We start from the raw sequence: 14,226 nt of genomic DNA, 5'->3' as shown, positions 1-14,226 counted from the left end.
CAGTTGCTCGCCATCGTTGCGCTCAGAGGGTAGAAGGTCCCGATCGAAGTGCACAGGTAACTTCCCTTCACATTTCACGACAATGATCCTGTTAGTGAGAAGCCTGCCTTCATACTGGCAGCTGGGTTTCCTGGCTCCCTGATGCTTTAGCTTACATTTAATTATGCGAAACGTTGCGGTACTATACGTCATGCCGCTATTTTCATCGTAGCTCCCATCACCTCTACAAATGGATTTGACCTTTGCTGGAATGCTGAGGATGAATGTGTTGGTTTCCTTACAACTGTTGTCAAGTTTGTAGATATTCCTATTTGATATTTCTGTGTTACACAGCTTTTCAGTCATCTTAGCATCTACATGCTGTCTTCTAAACTTTTCATAAGGTGTTTCTTCAGGTCGGTGCTCGCTTGGTTGAAAATTGTTCACTTTGGAAAATCCGGAAGCAAAGAGCAGCACGAGCATCGTGCAGACAAACAGTGTCTTCATCGTCTCCTGGAGAAGAAAACACATGGACGTTTTTCCACATTAAGAATTTGGCAGATACATCCTTTTGGATCCTGAAGCTCAGTAAGTCGTCTTTGTGAGCTGCAAACACACACGACAAGAGGACTGATAGACCTTTTTCTTTAAATGAAAGAAGTCGTTTTATTTATAGTTTTCTTTTTTATTTATTTCTAATCATATATATTACTTTGTTCTCTGTTTATTTTTTATTTTTCAGCTGTTAGGACGATTTCTAAATATCCTGAACAAGCCTGATCTGGACGGCTCCTGGAAGCAGATTCAGGCGTGATGATGTCATTTTCAACTGGAAAAAGAAGTAGTTTAAATGTTTAGATATTTAACCTTGTTGTATTACTTTATATTTTATATTCATCGTATTAAGACATCAAGATATTTGTTTTTGCCTTAAAATTTTGTGTTTTCATTTATACTTTTTGTTATTCTTTTTTTTAATTTTGTCATTTTGCCTTTTTTACTTGATGTGATTTGGATAAATATATATTTATATCTACAGATATATTGAGAGAGTTTTTCTCTGGGTTTCACAAGCCCATTTTATAGATAAAAGTCCAGGTCATAATAGATCCGGTTCATTAAGAACAAAGTTTAAATCCGATTTAATATAAAAGCCTTTCTGCACTCAGTTATTCTTTCCTGTCACATGTTTCAGTGTGCTCTGTAGTAACAGTGACACACTGCAAAATAAAAATAATAAGACACTCACCTTTTTTTCCTTTACTAATGATGATGATTAACCTGCAGTGGTTCAGGTATAAGTTGGTTGTCTGGAACAGCAGGTGATGAAGATGTCGTGAAGGGTCTGTGGTTCATGTATATAGTGGGTTCATTACATAACTGGATAGGCAACATCTGACAGTCAGTTTAAATAAGATCTTGTTGTATTTGAACACAAATCAGCAAAAACAGGTCTCTCACCGTGCAAATATACAGCTTACGTAAGTTTAGTGTGCTCACCGAATGCAGTGTTTAGTGTAGCAGCAGAATTATGACAGTTTATGGAGATGTTCAACGTGAGCCTGCTGCCCAGCTTTAAAAGGAAAATCATTTTAAATGATACATAATAAGTTCTTAGCAAAAGAGGAATGCAGACGGAGATGAGCAGAGATCTCTTCTGCAGTTCAGATGCTGCTGTGAGTTCTAGTTCACTTCTGTCACAGAGGAACAAAGTGTGTTTGGATCTGGACACTTTGATTTTTATACTTCTGATCAGCACCACCTCAAATAATCCTTTGCATCCACACCTACATCACTGGCCCACCACTTCTAGGAAACTTTAACACTTCCCTGCTTGTGACTCAGAAAGATAATGCAAATATGATGACCACTGACCACAAGAACCTGCATGTAGATGCAGCCTGTTTTTCCACATCTGGCTTTAGAAAAAAAATTAATGCACAAACAAATAGATTTAAAATAAAAAGATGTGTTGGTATATTTTGACCTTTCAAATAAACTATTAACACTTCTTTTTTCCCCTTTTTAAGTATAATTTTTGGCAAATAAAGTGAGTGTTTTGACCATTTGCAGTTAAAATGTTGAACAATCTTTTTATTTTTGTTTTACTACCAGTTGGTTGTAATAATTTCATATGAGGGTTTAAATGGATGTATAACAAAACAAAGGATAAAAGTATATATAAAAGTATATTTAATGAAGCTGATCGAACAACAGTGCAATATGGCATGATGACAGTGTTTACAATTTTGGCAGGAGAACAAAAGATAAATATTATAAAATACAAGACATGAAAATCTCAGAGGTCAGGGGTCGGGGGCCCAGGAAGTCTGACCCGCAGATTCCAGGTCTGACTTCGAGTACATAAAATATCATCTTTCTTGTGGGGAAGGAGCCTGAGTTAGAGCAGGAAGTTACACCATATTGATATTGTTGGGGTAGCCTCAATGCCAGTGTTGGACTCTCCAGTTTCCTTGAAGGAGGTTTGACTTTGTGCCATGGTTGGCTGGACTCTGTGCTCATTGATATCCCCGTATCAGTGAGTTAAGACACCATGCATTTATTTTCTGTGTGGCACACAACAAGAAAACAAGCCAAGAGAGAACACATCAGCCTCCAATGACAGTTTATTAAAAGGTTTATTGGAGGTTATTTGTTGTGTTATTGAACCTGTGTGCTAATGAAAGAGTGTCCTTAATAAACGTACTCCATAAGGAAGTGTGTTCACAAGTGCACAGAACACATTAGGGCACAGGTCAGTGATCGATTTTACAATTGTATTGTCAGATGGATGGACACTTTCGGATACTTGGATATTCAGGTGATTAGAGGAGCAGAGATGATCAGCTGATCAGGATTTGGTGGTGTGTTGGATCAGGTGGTGGAGAGATACAGGACAGGCCTGACATACACAAACGTATAGTGAAGGTGCAGAGGCTCAGATCTGTGACATCGTCCCAGCTCAGTGTCCATATTTAGATGTAACAGTGCTATAGACTTTACCTGACAACTTGTATGAGTAATGTTTTCATCTCAGGCATGTCAATTTCATTTGTGAATATATTTTTAATACTTGTACAACAGATTTTTTTGAGTGTTAAATAGAAATTATATGCTGAAACTGAAGTGATGGGTCGCACTCTTTAGTTCACCCCTGCTCTCGAAACAATGTAGGTGGTCCAGTTAACATATTTACATTTTGTCATTTGCTGTTTCACTTGCAAAATATTTCCAGTGTGACATTTGATCAGGTCTTGTAAACCTTGTCGTTAACCAAGCAGTCACTCCCAGGCTGCTGTGCTGATCACCGGATCTTAACTTCATTGTCACAGTGCACTCAGAACAAAACAGCCATGCAGAGATATGAGTCACAGTGACATTAAAACTGATGAAGACCGTCGTCGTTAGAACCAGCAAACTGAACGAACTAAAAAAGATCATCTAAATTCAACTGGTCTAAAATATCAGGATCTCAGTGTTAAGTCCATATTTTTGAAGTAGAAGCTTTTACAGGTTTTACTTAAGAAAAAGAAATAATAAGGAATTGTTTTGGAATTTGTCCAGGTTAACAGATGAAATCATGTTCAGTGCTTTGTCCTGTCAGTAAACACAGATTCTTTATTTGCACTGAATGGGACAGCATATAATTTCACTGCTTTTGGCGTAATGACAATAAAAGATAGTTTCAAAGTCTGACCTGCAAAGCCCGTCCACCCAGTGTCCTCCTCAGTCCTGCTGGTTGCATGATTGCTGTAGAAGTGCTAAACTACTGTGACCTGATTAATTGAACTGAACTCACACTGCAATAACTAATCAGTGAGGTGGTAGTTTAAGTACTTCATTACCAAAATGTATAAATGAAGTACATCAGAAGATGTTGGGGAAGAAGGACTTCACCGGGTGGGCCTGGACCCCCGAGGCCTGTCCCTGTGCCGACCTCGTCTGAGTCTAAAAGATTTATAAGATAGAGCTCATCAAAAGACTAAGATATGAATATAAACATGATATTTGTCAGTTTAATTTAATGTTAAGTTGAACTGGAGTTAACCAGAATCCTTTACTCTTCCAACTCCTCTACTTTGTCTAACAGTTAGCTTAGCTTAGCCTAGCCAAGTTTTCTTTGCAAAATTGCTAATTGCATGGTTTCAAATTGCAGTTTTGATTTTAAGTGGACTAATTGTTCAGACCTGCTCTGGGGCCTGTCTGAAGTATTAAATTGACATATATTTGTCTCAACACCTACGCAGGAGAACTTTTTTGTAAGTGTGAAATGGAAAATAGAAGAAGAAGTAGAGATGTGGGTGTTCCTATTTACATGTTTTTATTTTCTGTTTCTTTAGCCAAACATGTTATTTGATCAGAGCACCTGCCTGTACACCTGCTGTTAACCAAGCAGTTATTTTCAAGCTGCTACACTGATCACAAAGTCAGGACATATGAATGACAGGAAGTGTCCAGTGTCACGTAGCGATATTAATGACAACAATGATGGGTCAAAGCAACATATGATGAACATTTATTACGATATCCTGATAAATGTAATGCAGCGGGATAACTTCTACAGTTATTATGTTAGTGATGATGCCTCTTTGCTTTTCATTTATTCACAGCTTTGTGGCGTACGATGGAGTGTCAGGGCCACATTAAGATGATAACCTGCCACGGCTGCAGTACCCTCTACAACACGGCTTGTGTCGATGATTTAGTGAAGCAAACTGATCAGCTGTCTCATTGTGTCTTTTGTGTGTTTGGTTTTGTGTTTTCAATGAACTGAAAGCCCTCTTTAATGCACGAGGGTGTGACCATCCACATTCTCTCATCTGTCCAGTGTCAGCCATTCATTTTGTGCAAATGGTCAAGTCTTCCAAGTGTGCGTGCTTTTCCTTCTGAGTGCTTTTCCTTCAGCGTCTGTGTTACTCGCGTCCAGCAGATGGCAGTGTTTCACTGTCTGACGGCTGTCTGAAGCGTCAGCTGGATTATCCGTTTGCTATGTTTGCCATGTTACAGTGGGGAGGAAAAACTCCTTTTTAACAGGAATATCTAGACATGAGTGATTACTGCAGTGGGACACTATCTGTGCTATCTATAAGAAATGTTAGCAACAATAAAACTCTGAGGATCAGGGCTCCATTTCACTCCAGTGTTCAGTGGCATTTTAAAAGAGTGAATACCGACGCTGAATGTCTTTGTAAAGCAAAAGCACTTTGTTAGCCTTTACAGAGCAAAGCTATGGATCAATGTGCAGTGAAGAAAAATCGAGGTGGCCAGTCTGTCCTTTCCTAACCAATCACAGAGCTCCTTACATTGCACCATGTGGCTAATTTGCGTTTTACTGATATTGCTGGGCTGCTGTCAATCATTTTGTCTTTATATTACAACAGAGCATTGACCTTTAACCTGTTTAATTCATACTGAGTATTTTTTAAAAAAAAAAGTATTGTCATAATAAATTGTGCCTCACTGAAACACCATTTTGCATTAGCCTCTATCACCTGACTTGTCACTGATGATATCACTGCATGAGCAGGCGAGCGGTAGCGGCGGGGGGGTGTAGGTGAAGCTCGTGAAGAACAAAATTCTGTACGAGCGGACGCAGTGAGTCCAATAACCAGGGGTAACTGGAAATAAGGTGTTGTAGGCTGGCTTCCACAGTGTAAAGAGACACTTCTCCCTCATGCTCTAAGAGCTGGTAAATCAATTTAGAAGCAGAGTCGATAACGGCCTCCTGAAGCTCCCTAGGTGGGGTGACTGCCGCTGGATCCATATCTGGCTGGTCCGTACTGTCACGGCGGGTGAGGAGAGCCGTGTGAAAATAATAAATGAGGATCCAATCGCAGGCAGTAGTGGAGAAGTGAAGGTGGTTTATTGAACACAAAAATAAATATGGACAAACAGCAAATGGAGCACGAACTAAACTAGACTGGAAACAACTAAAACTACAGAGCACAAACACACGGGTGAGACATGGTGGATACACAGACGGACCAGCAACTACAATGACAGAGGACACGACTTAAATACACAGAGAAACACAGGGGAATTACACACAGGTGGTGGACACAGCTGGGAATAATCACCAAGACGAGACAGAGGTCAAACTGAACACACTCACATGAGACGCAGACCTTCACAATAAAACAGGAACAAGAAACCATCACACTAAGACGCAGACTCGACATAGAGAGAGAGACAGAAAATGACACATGGAACTAAACTAAACCTGCAAAAACATGACAACTCAAAATACTGGGTCAAACTGACCCAGAACCGTGACAGACTTTCTATAATGTTTTGCTTGAGCATGTCCTGCTTTTCTGTAATGTTATTTCTACAGTTTTAGCAGTTCTTCTCGAGGGAAAGAGAAAGATGTAAAAATCTTATACGTTATATATGTTAAATAACATGTGTAGTGCTCACATGTAATGCAGATGTTAGCTTTGATCGAACCAATAAATCCTGATTGGATGTTGTTAGCGTTAGCACTTGTGTTTGCTTCCCTGCTGTACAACAGCATTACCAAAATACAACTGAAGAAACAAACTCAGTTATGAAAAGTTTGTGTTCAGTTTGCAGTCGCTGAAAATAATTACACCTTTGGGAATGACATGGAAATGCTCCCACACTAAAGATTGGGTTTTGTTTTGGGGATTTTCCATCTTAATTTATCTGTCTTATTTGGCTACATCTACGACACTGCTATGCTCTCTCTTGCCTATGTTTTCGTGGCTGCTGCTATCTGTATTTTAATATATATATTTATATATATATGTATATATGCAATGAAAATTCCCGTCTCGCCCCTCCCGGCAGTCTGTATACTTTAAGCTCGGGTAGTTTTTACACAGGATACGGGAGGATTACTGAGAAGAACCTAAGCAAACACGTGACAAGTTTTCAACAGGAATGAATGACAGTAAAAATGTTACCTCACAGATCGTTTTCATGCCATCAGTAATGAGCTGGTTTCAGCTGGACTGGACACACTCAAATGGCAAAGAAGGTTGTGTAGCCTTTGCAGAGAAGATGAAATGCATTCATGTAAATCAAAATGCATCTTTTAATTGAGGTAGAGGTTTGTCAGAGATATTATTCTCATAATGTACCTTTGTCCCAGCTGATTACCTTCATTAAACAGCAGGTTGCAAAAACCTCTTGTGTACCTCTTTTCAACCACTGGGAGGCGCTACAGCTTCATTCCTTTCACACTAAGGCAGCGGTAGGGAACTCCAGGCCTCGAGGGCCGGTGTCCCTGCAGGTTTTAGACGTTCCCTACCCCTGCACTAAGGCCTTTGAAATCTTCATTAACACTGAGCTTGAAATTTCTATCAGTCGAATGCAAAGGAGTCCTGTGGTTGTAGGACAGAGGTAGGGAACGTTAATCTGCCATCATTTAGATTATATGACAACAACCTTCAAATCTGAAGTCTCAGAAATCTGCTTCATGTACAAGTTCCTCCAATAATCAGGGCTAATATCACCAAATTGTACATAAACAGACTTTTACATGTTAAATATTTCTCAAATATGGGGAAAAAAACAATATAAAATACTATATTATTAACAAAATATCTTAAGATACAGCTACAAATTGCTTGAAACATTTGCAATGAAATATATAAAACAGCTTTATTGTCAGTGAGGACAAAGTTATAGTGATGCTGTGCTGGAGTGTTCAAAAGAAGACAGAGACATGAAGTATAAATATTGTATAATATTAAATATAAGAAAGAACAAAGTTATAAAAACATTAATAATTGAAATCTGCAACAATATTCACATAAAGTGTAAAATACAGAGTTAACTGTTTAATAGGTAAAGTTTAGGTCTTGCAGTCGAACAATGATCCCAAACACAGCAGCAAATCTACAGCAGAATAGCTGAAAAGCAAAGTCCAGACCTCAACCTGGGACATTCAGAGAGCTGTGCTTAAATAAATGCCCACAAAGCTCAAAGAACTGAAGCAACGTTGTAATGAAGAGTGGGCCAACATTCCTCCACAACAATATGAGAGACTGATAAAGTCAAGCAGAAAACAATTACCTCACATTTGTGCTGCTAGAAGTGTTTCTAGTTATTCACAGGACTGTAGTTTGAATTTAAAGAAATGTGAAAGTGCACTGAAATTAACATAAAGTTATTGCAATTTTTAAAAAAAATCAAGAAATCTAAGAGGAAGAAACAATGTAAACCACACAATTGTTTTCCTTATATTCTCCACACGGCAATGCACATAACAGACATAAAATATTTGCATTTCTCAATAGAAAATATACAATTTTTCCATAGTCATAGCCAGGCCCGATTACTGCCAAACCTGTGCTGAATCAATCACTTAAACAGGACCTGTCTGACAAAGTAGAGTAGACCAAAAGCTCCTCAAAAACTACACATCATGGCGCAATCCAAGGAAATTCAGAAGCAAATAAGAAACAAAGTAATTGAGATCTCTCAGTCTGGAGATGCAACGTCAAGATGAACAGAATCCAGTTTCTGGGATCCTGAAGGAGAATGTCTGGCCATCTGTTCACGACCACAAGCTGAAGTGCACTTGATCCAAAGCACACCAACAAGTCCACCTCTAAGCAGCTTAAGTAAAACAAAATAAAGACTTTGGAATGGCTTAGCCAAAGTTCATACGTGAATCTGATTGAGGTGCTGTGACCTTGGAAAGGTGGTTCATACTCAAAACCCCTCCAGTGTGGCTGAATTACAACAATTTTGCAAAGATGAGTGGGCAGAAATTCTTCCAACACCTCGTAAAGGACTCATTGCCAGTTATCCCAAACGCTTTATTGCAGATGTTTCTACTCAGGGTGGCCCAACCAGTTATTAGGTTTAGGGGGCAATCACTTTTTCCACACAGGGCCATAATAATGGCCGCCTTAATAATAAATGCCTTGATTTAGGAACTACTTTTAATGTTTACTTGTGCTATTTTGCAAAAAAATAAAATCTCTGCAAAAACATCAAAACTGCTGACCATCTGACCTCAATATGAAATTATTAATCTTTTGACCAAAAACATTTAGATTTGTAAAAATAAAGAAACCATAGAGGAACAAACAATGTTGTTTGCTACGTTCTAACATGGCAATCTAAATAACAGTAATGCAAACATATATATTTATCAATAAAAACAGATCGCCTTTTCACTGTTACAAAAGTCAAGTACATCAATGTTTGTTCAGCTTTCATAAATGTAAGTTTGTAAGTACATAGTACATTTTTTGGTCCAACTTCTTTTAATACATGCAACACATTTCAGAACATTTGGGACAGAGACAACAAAAGACTGGAAATACTTCGTAAAAATCTGGTGAAACACTTTAAAGCCAGTGGGATTAAATGGGAGACATAAAATTTAATACTAGACAAAGACCGATTGAATCATGAAGCAAAGAATTAGTAACTAAATCACAAGTAGAAAATGTTATGCAGATATTATTGGATAGATTTTGGTGTAGAAAAAAATGACAAGAAATGAAAAATGAAAGTTATCTGGTCTTTTTCTTTAAAGAGTAGCCTACTGCAGAGCAGCAACACTGACAAACACCATCATCACCAATACTGCAGCTAATACAATGATCCAGGAGGAAACTTGAAAAAGCAGGAAAAATGTGACACTGATCAAAATGAATACATCAATTATTGATCAAAGAGAAAATGCATACTACCACAATGCATTGTTATTGCATCTCAGTTTCTCACCATCACTGATAATCTGACGTCTGCTGGACCTCAGGAATCGTCTCCATCACCTCTCTGTGAGGAGCAGAGAGCACTCGTGCTGCACATCCCACCTGTGTGCTGTGTTTACGTGAACCTGAGAGCACAGCTGTAGTGGTGACAGTGAATGTAGCGTTGGTGTTGGACACACTGACAGTGTTGTACTGTGAGAAGCTGAGGTCTTGTTGTGAGAGTGTTACAGTGGGAGCAGGTCGACCAGTGGCTGAACAGGAAACAACCCACTCTTCAGCAGAGTTTGACTCTCTGACATCAACAACAGGTTCATGCAGCTCTGTGAAGGATCAGGAGATATAAAATAAGGAGTATATTGTTAAAGATACATTGACTTCTAACACATGTAACGCATTAAGGTAAAATTTCTTACCATAAGGATGTGTTACACGATTTATGAACCCCAGTTTGTTAATTATTTGTTCATTATTCATAACTATATACTTAATTTTTTAAAAATTAAGTGTTTTTGGTCAAATGGAATTTGTTTTTGGGTAATTTTAGCCCCTTTTAGCCCTCTGCCAAAATGTTTTAACCTTTCTGTCTCTAACAGTAAAACATCGTTCCTTTATCTTCTGTGTCTGGTGTGTTGGTCAGGATTAGCTAGCTTGGCAAAAAGTTCACATTAAACAAAGTGTGTTACTGTGAGGTGTGTGTTCGTACTATGAGTCACAGCTCGAGTTTTCTTGCGGGTGAAGGTTTTTCACCTCGCTCTCATTCTTGCATAAAAGTGTTTGACCCCTTCAGGAAAAAAAACGAAAATTGGGATTATTTTTTGTTTTGTTCATTGTGTGTATTTGTTTCTACTTTTTACTTTTTCTTTTACTGTGTACAGCACTTTGGTCAACCTGTGTTGTTTTTAGACATGGTTATTGATTGATTGATTGATTGATTGATTGATTGATTGATATGTCTTTGATTAAAATACAGCCTACTCCACATCCTCCAAGTTACAGAGAAGAGGAACCATCTGGGGTGAACTTGTGCACTTGGTATTGGCTGTCATGGTCCCTGTGCCTCTCCGGCTCGCTCATGTTGGCCACAGGTTTGTTTTGTTTTCTCTCCTGCTTCCCTGGGTGGAGCTCATTGTGGGCTCTCACCCTTGGCCCACGTATCTGCGGTGATTTCTACACCTGTTGCTGATCAGGCGGCGTCCCCCTTGCCTATTTAACGCTGCGGCACGGAGTATTCGGCACTGGAACGTTGAACCTCCCATGTTCGTGCTCTCAGCTCTCCTAAGACAAACTCTCTCAGTGTTGTGTGGCGTATTGATCTAATTGGACTCTTTGTGTTTAGATCTCCCCGGAACTGGTGGCGGACCCTGACCTGTGATCCCTGTGTGTGTCAACATAAGTGGAAATTGGAGCGAGAGTGGCTGTGGAGAAGCGAGTGTGCGTAAGAAGAGGAGTGGCGGAGTTTGGGCCGAGTGGAGAGCGAGTGTGGATTCCTTCCCCTGGAGCCCTGAAGCCCTGCCCCATTCACTGTATATACACATCACTGTGGTTTCCCTTCTGTGTTAATAAATTGTCAACCCTTTGCTTGCCAGAACGCTGCCTGCGTCTGAATCCATCTGTTAGCCCTGACATTGGATACCTGGAAATCAGTGAAGGGACCATTAATGCTTCAACTTGTACACAGGTTTGAGAGCAACCACCCAAAAGCTTCTGCTAATAAACACTAGTCTGTGTTTGTGATGCAAATGTTTCTGGCTGTGTTCACAAACATTTAGTAAGGTGAGTGAGGAATATTAATACTTATTATTAGATCATTAGCAGACTGTAGAACTTGACTGCACGCCAAGGTGGCAGTTCAGCCATTTGATTCATGTTGCAGCAGCTCATGAGTGAATGAACATCGTGCAATAAAAGTACTTCTAGAAGTACATTTTTGCAAAAATGGACATTGTGGAGGAATGTAGGGAAGACACGAGGGAGCCCGATATTTTACTCAAACGTTAATCGCTGCATCACACAACTGAACATTCAAAGCGCCAAAACCTAACCCTCTCACTTCCCGTTACACTGGGTACGAGTGGAGCTACCTGGTGGTATGTACTTACATTTATTTAAATTTACTTGAGTAGGGTAGAGTCATGCTAATGACCTAATAATTTTATTCAGGTGTGTTGCAGCAGAGATACATTTATAAGCTTCAGGACACTGGCTCTCAAGGCCTGGAGTTTGACACCCCTGCTTTACACAAAGATGGGTTAAATCACAGTGCAAAGAATGAATGAATAAATGAAATATAAAAAATAAATAATTATTAAATAGTCTTACACATCAATGTCATTGGTTGACTTTTGAAGTATTTGAATCCTTATTGGGTTCCCTGAGTGACAGAAGGATTAAAACACTTTAAAATCAGTACTGAAAATATGTGCAGACATTACTGGATAGATTTAGGGTTAGAATCAATAAATCACTATCATGTTAAACACTCTTAGAGTTCAAACCTTCGTAGAAACATAAGTCCAGTATCATGGAATGAAACCTAAAGGTGCATTTGAGGGTGCAAAACGTTTCGTCGGCATTGTTGTGTTTGTTTGGGAGAAAACTTACAAACATACAGTGCAGCACTTCAGAGTTACACTGCTAGCGATCGAAGATTTATGTAAATTCGACAAGCTAAACGCATTCTGTACTGTACAGCAGGAGTCCCCAACCTTTTTGCACCACAGACCACTTTAATGTCAGACAATATTTTCAGGGAACGACCTTTAAGGTGTCGCGGATAAATACAACAAAAGAATAAAAAAAAGAAACTGTGGTATTTTGTAAATATAATAATAAATGTGACTTGAGCTGTGCGCCAACAACAATGACAGTGACATCCTCCTCTCTGCTTTTTAATGCTCTCTGGTCGCTATGGTAACGCGTAAATAGTTCTTTCAAAATAAGACACACAACTACAACCATACATTTCACACCGGAGGATCAACTCTCGCGGAACGGTACCAAAAGACTCACGGACCGGTCCGTGGGCCTATTAGGGACCGCTCCTGTACAGGAGACACTGGACTAGATTGATTGACAATGGTCTACAGCAATCAGAACGCACAACACGATGTACTGTAAAAAAAATAAATGAATCAGCGAAACAGCAAGTGTCACTTTTGGCCACGAACAATTTAGGGGATTTTTTTGAACAAACCCAGAGTGTTAAAAAAACTTAAAACCATTTTTATTTCTCAGCAGCATCAATAGTAACAAAAACGCAATTTAGTTTCGCTGTCAAAGTCGATTTAACTGAAGTTACGTGTTTCCGGTTACTGTGGAGCTCCACAGTGGCTGCAGCCAGAAGCTGTTTCTACAGGATCCTGATGGACACTCAAAGCTTTTAGAAAATGTCCTCATTAGTTGTTTGCAGCAGAATATCAACCGATGTGAATCAAAACAACAAAAGTGCTCTGCACATGTGTGTGAGACTACAGATTCTAGAACCAGAACTGCTGATTTCATTACTCTGAACTTTTAAAGGCAGGTTTTGTATCTGAGAGCAGGGACACTTGCTGTGTTCAGTGTGACTCGTCTCTGCAGAAGGTCAGGGCTCTGATAGTTGCAGTTAGCGGGTGACTTACTGGGCAGGTGGCTCCTGAGTGTCTGTGGGAGTCAGGGTTCATTATGGTCCTGGTTGCTACTGGAAATAAAGAAACAAAAGGAGGGTGTGTTGTTCAGGAAGTACAGACTGTAGCTCAGCAGGTAGAATTACTAACTGGAAGGTTGGAGGTTTGATCCCTGGCTGCTCCAGTCTGCACGCCACGGTATCCTTGGGCAAGATGTGGAACCCCGACTTGCTCTCCGATGCATCCATCATAGTGTCATTGTTAGAAAAAGAAGTGCTTGTGTGAATGAAGCACGCTGTATAAAATGCTTTGACTGCTCATACAGAAAAGCAGCTCATAAGAACTGGTTCATTTTCCAGATAATTCCACTATTAAGACAACAGACATTTGGGAGGCTTTCTCTGAGAGTAACACTGAAAGTCTTGCTGCTCCTCCACAAAATGAACTTCAGATTAAAGACACAGCTCAGCTAAACACAACTCAAACTAATCTACACTATTTTTCTTTATTACGCAGCGTTTTTATAACTATTTCCAGATGTTTCTAAAGATGAAAACAGAATTAAACTCCAGCCTGATGCGTTCTGAGGTTCCTGACTCTGACCGTCCCTCAAACGCCTCTCTGGGCGTTTCCTTCCGTCGCTTTTACTTTCGCTTTCGTGAATGTTGTGGTGCAGTTGATCGTCTCGAAGTTAAGGTAACGTTAGCAGTCTGTACTGTTTTCCTGGCTGACATCAGCTGTGTGCAGCTTAGTTTCAGCATAAATCTGCTTCGTTTTATGTGAGATCAGAGTCTAGGAACGAGACAGAAACAGTTGATGATCAGCAGCTGAACTCGATGTTACTGTGGATCCACTGACTGATGTCTGTAGGCAGCTTCTCCTGCCTCCATCAGTCTGTTATGGAAGCCCGTTTCCGCCACAAAAAAGGATCCATTCTCGAAATT

At 39.6% G+C, this 14,226-nt stretch overlaps 1 protein-coding gene and 1 long non-coding RNA gene across 2 annotated transcripts in view; both read left to right on the top strand.

The window, feature by feature from the left end:
* The window catches only part of LOC145422960 (protein NLRC3-like), a gene marked incomplete at its 5' end in the record, with an annotated part of 416,117 nt that overhangs the window by 40,521 nt on the left and 361,370 nt on the right, over positions 1–14,226 (top strand). The gene's annotated exons all lie outside the window — the stretch shown is intronic.
* LOC145425276 (uncharacterized) lies at positions 10,494–11,417 on the top strand. The gene is made up of 2 exons (XR_013905934.1): positions 10,494–10,933; positions 11,014–11,417. It is a non-coding gene; the product is annotated as an uncharacterized LOC145425276 (long non-coding RNA).

The sequence above is a fragment of the Astatotilapia calliptera genome, chromosome 3 (assembly GCF_964374335.1).
Source record: "Astatotilapia calliptera chromosome 3, fAstCal68.1, whole genome shotgun sequence".
Taxonomy (NCBI): Eukaryota; Metazoa; Chordata; class Actinopteri; order Cichliformes; family Cichlidae; genus Astatotilapia; species Astatotilapia calliptera.
Note: the sequence above shows the minus strand (reverse complement) of the source record. Positions and strands in the feature narration are given on the sequence as shown.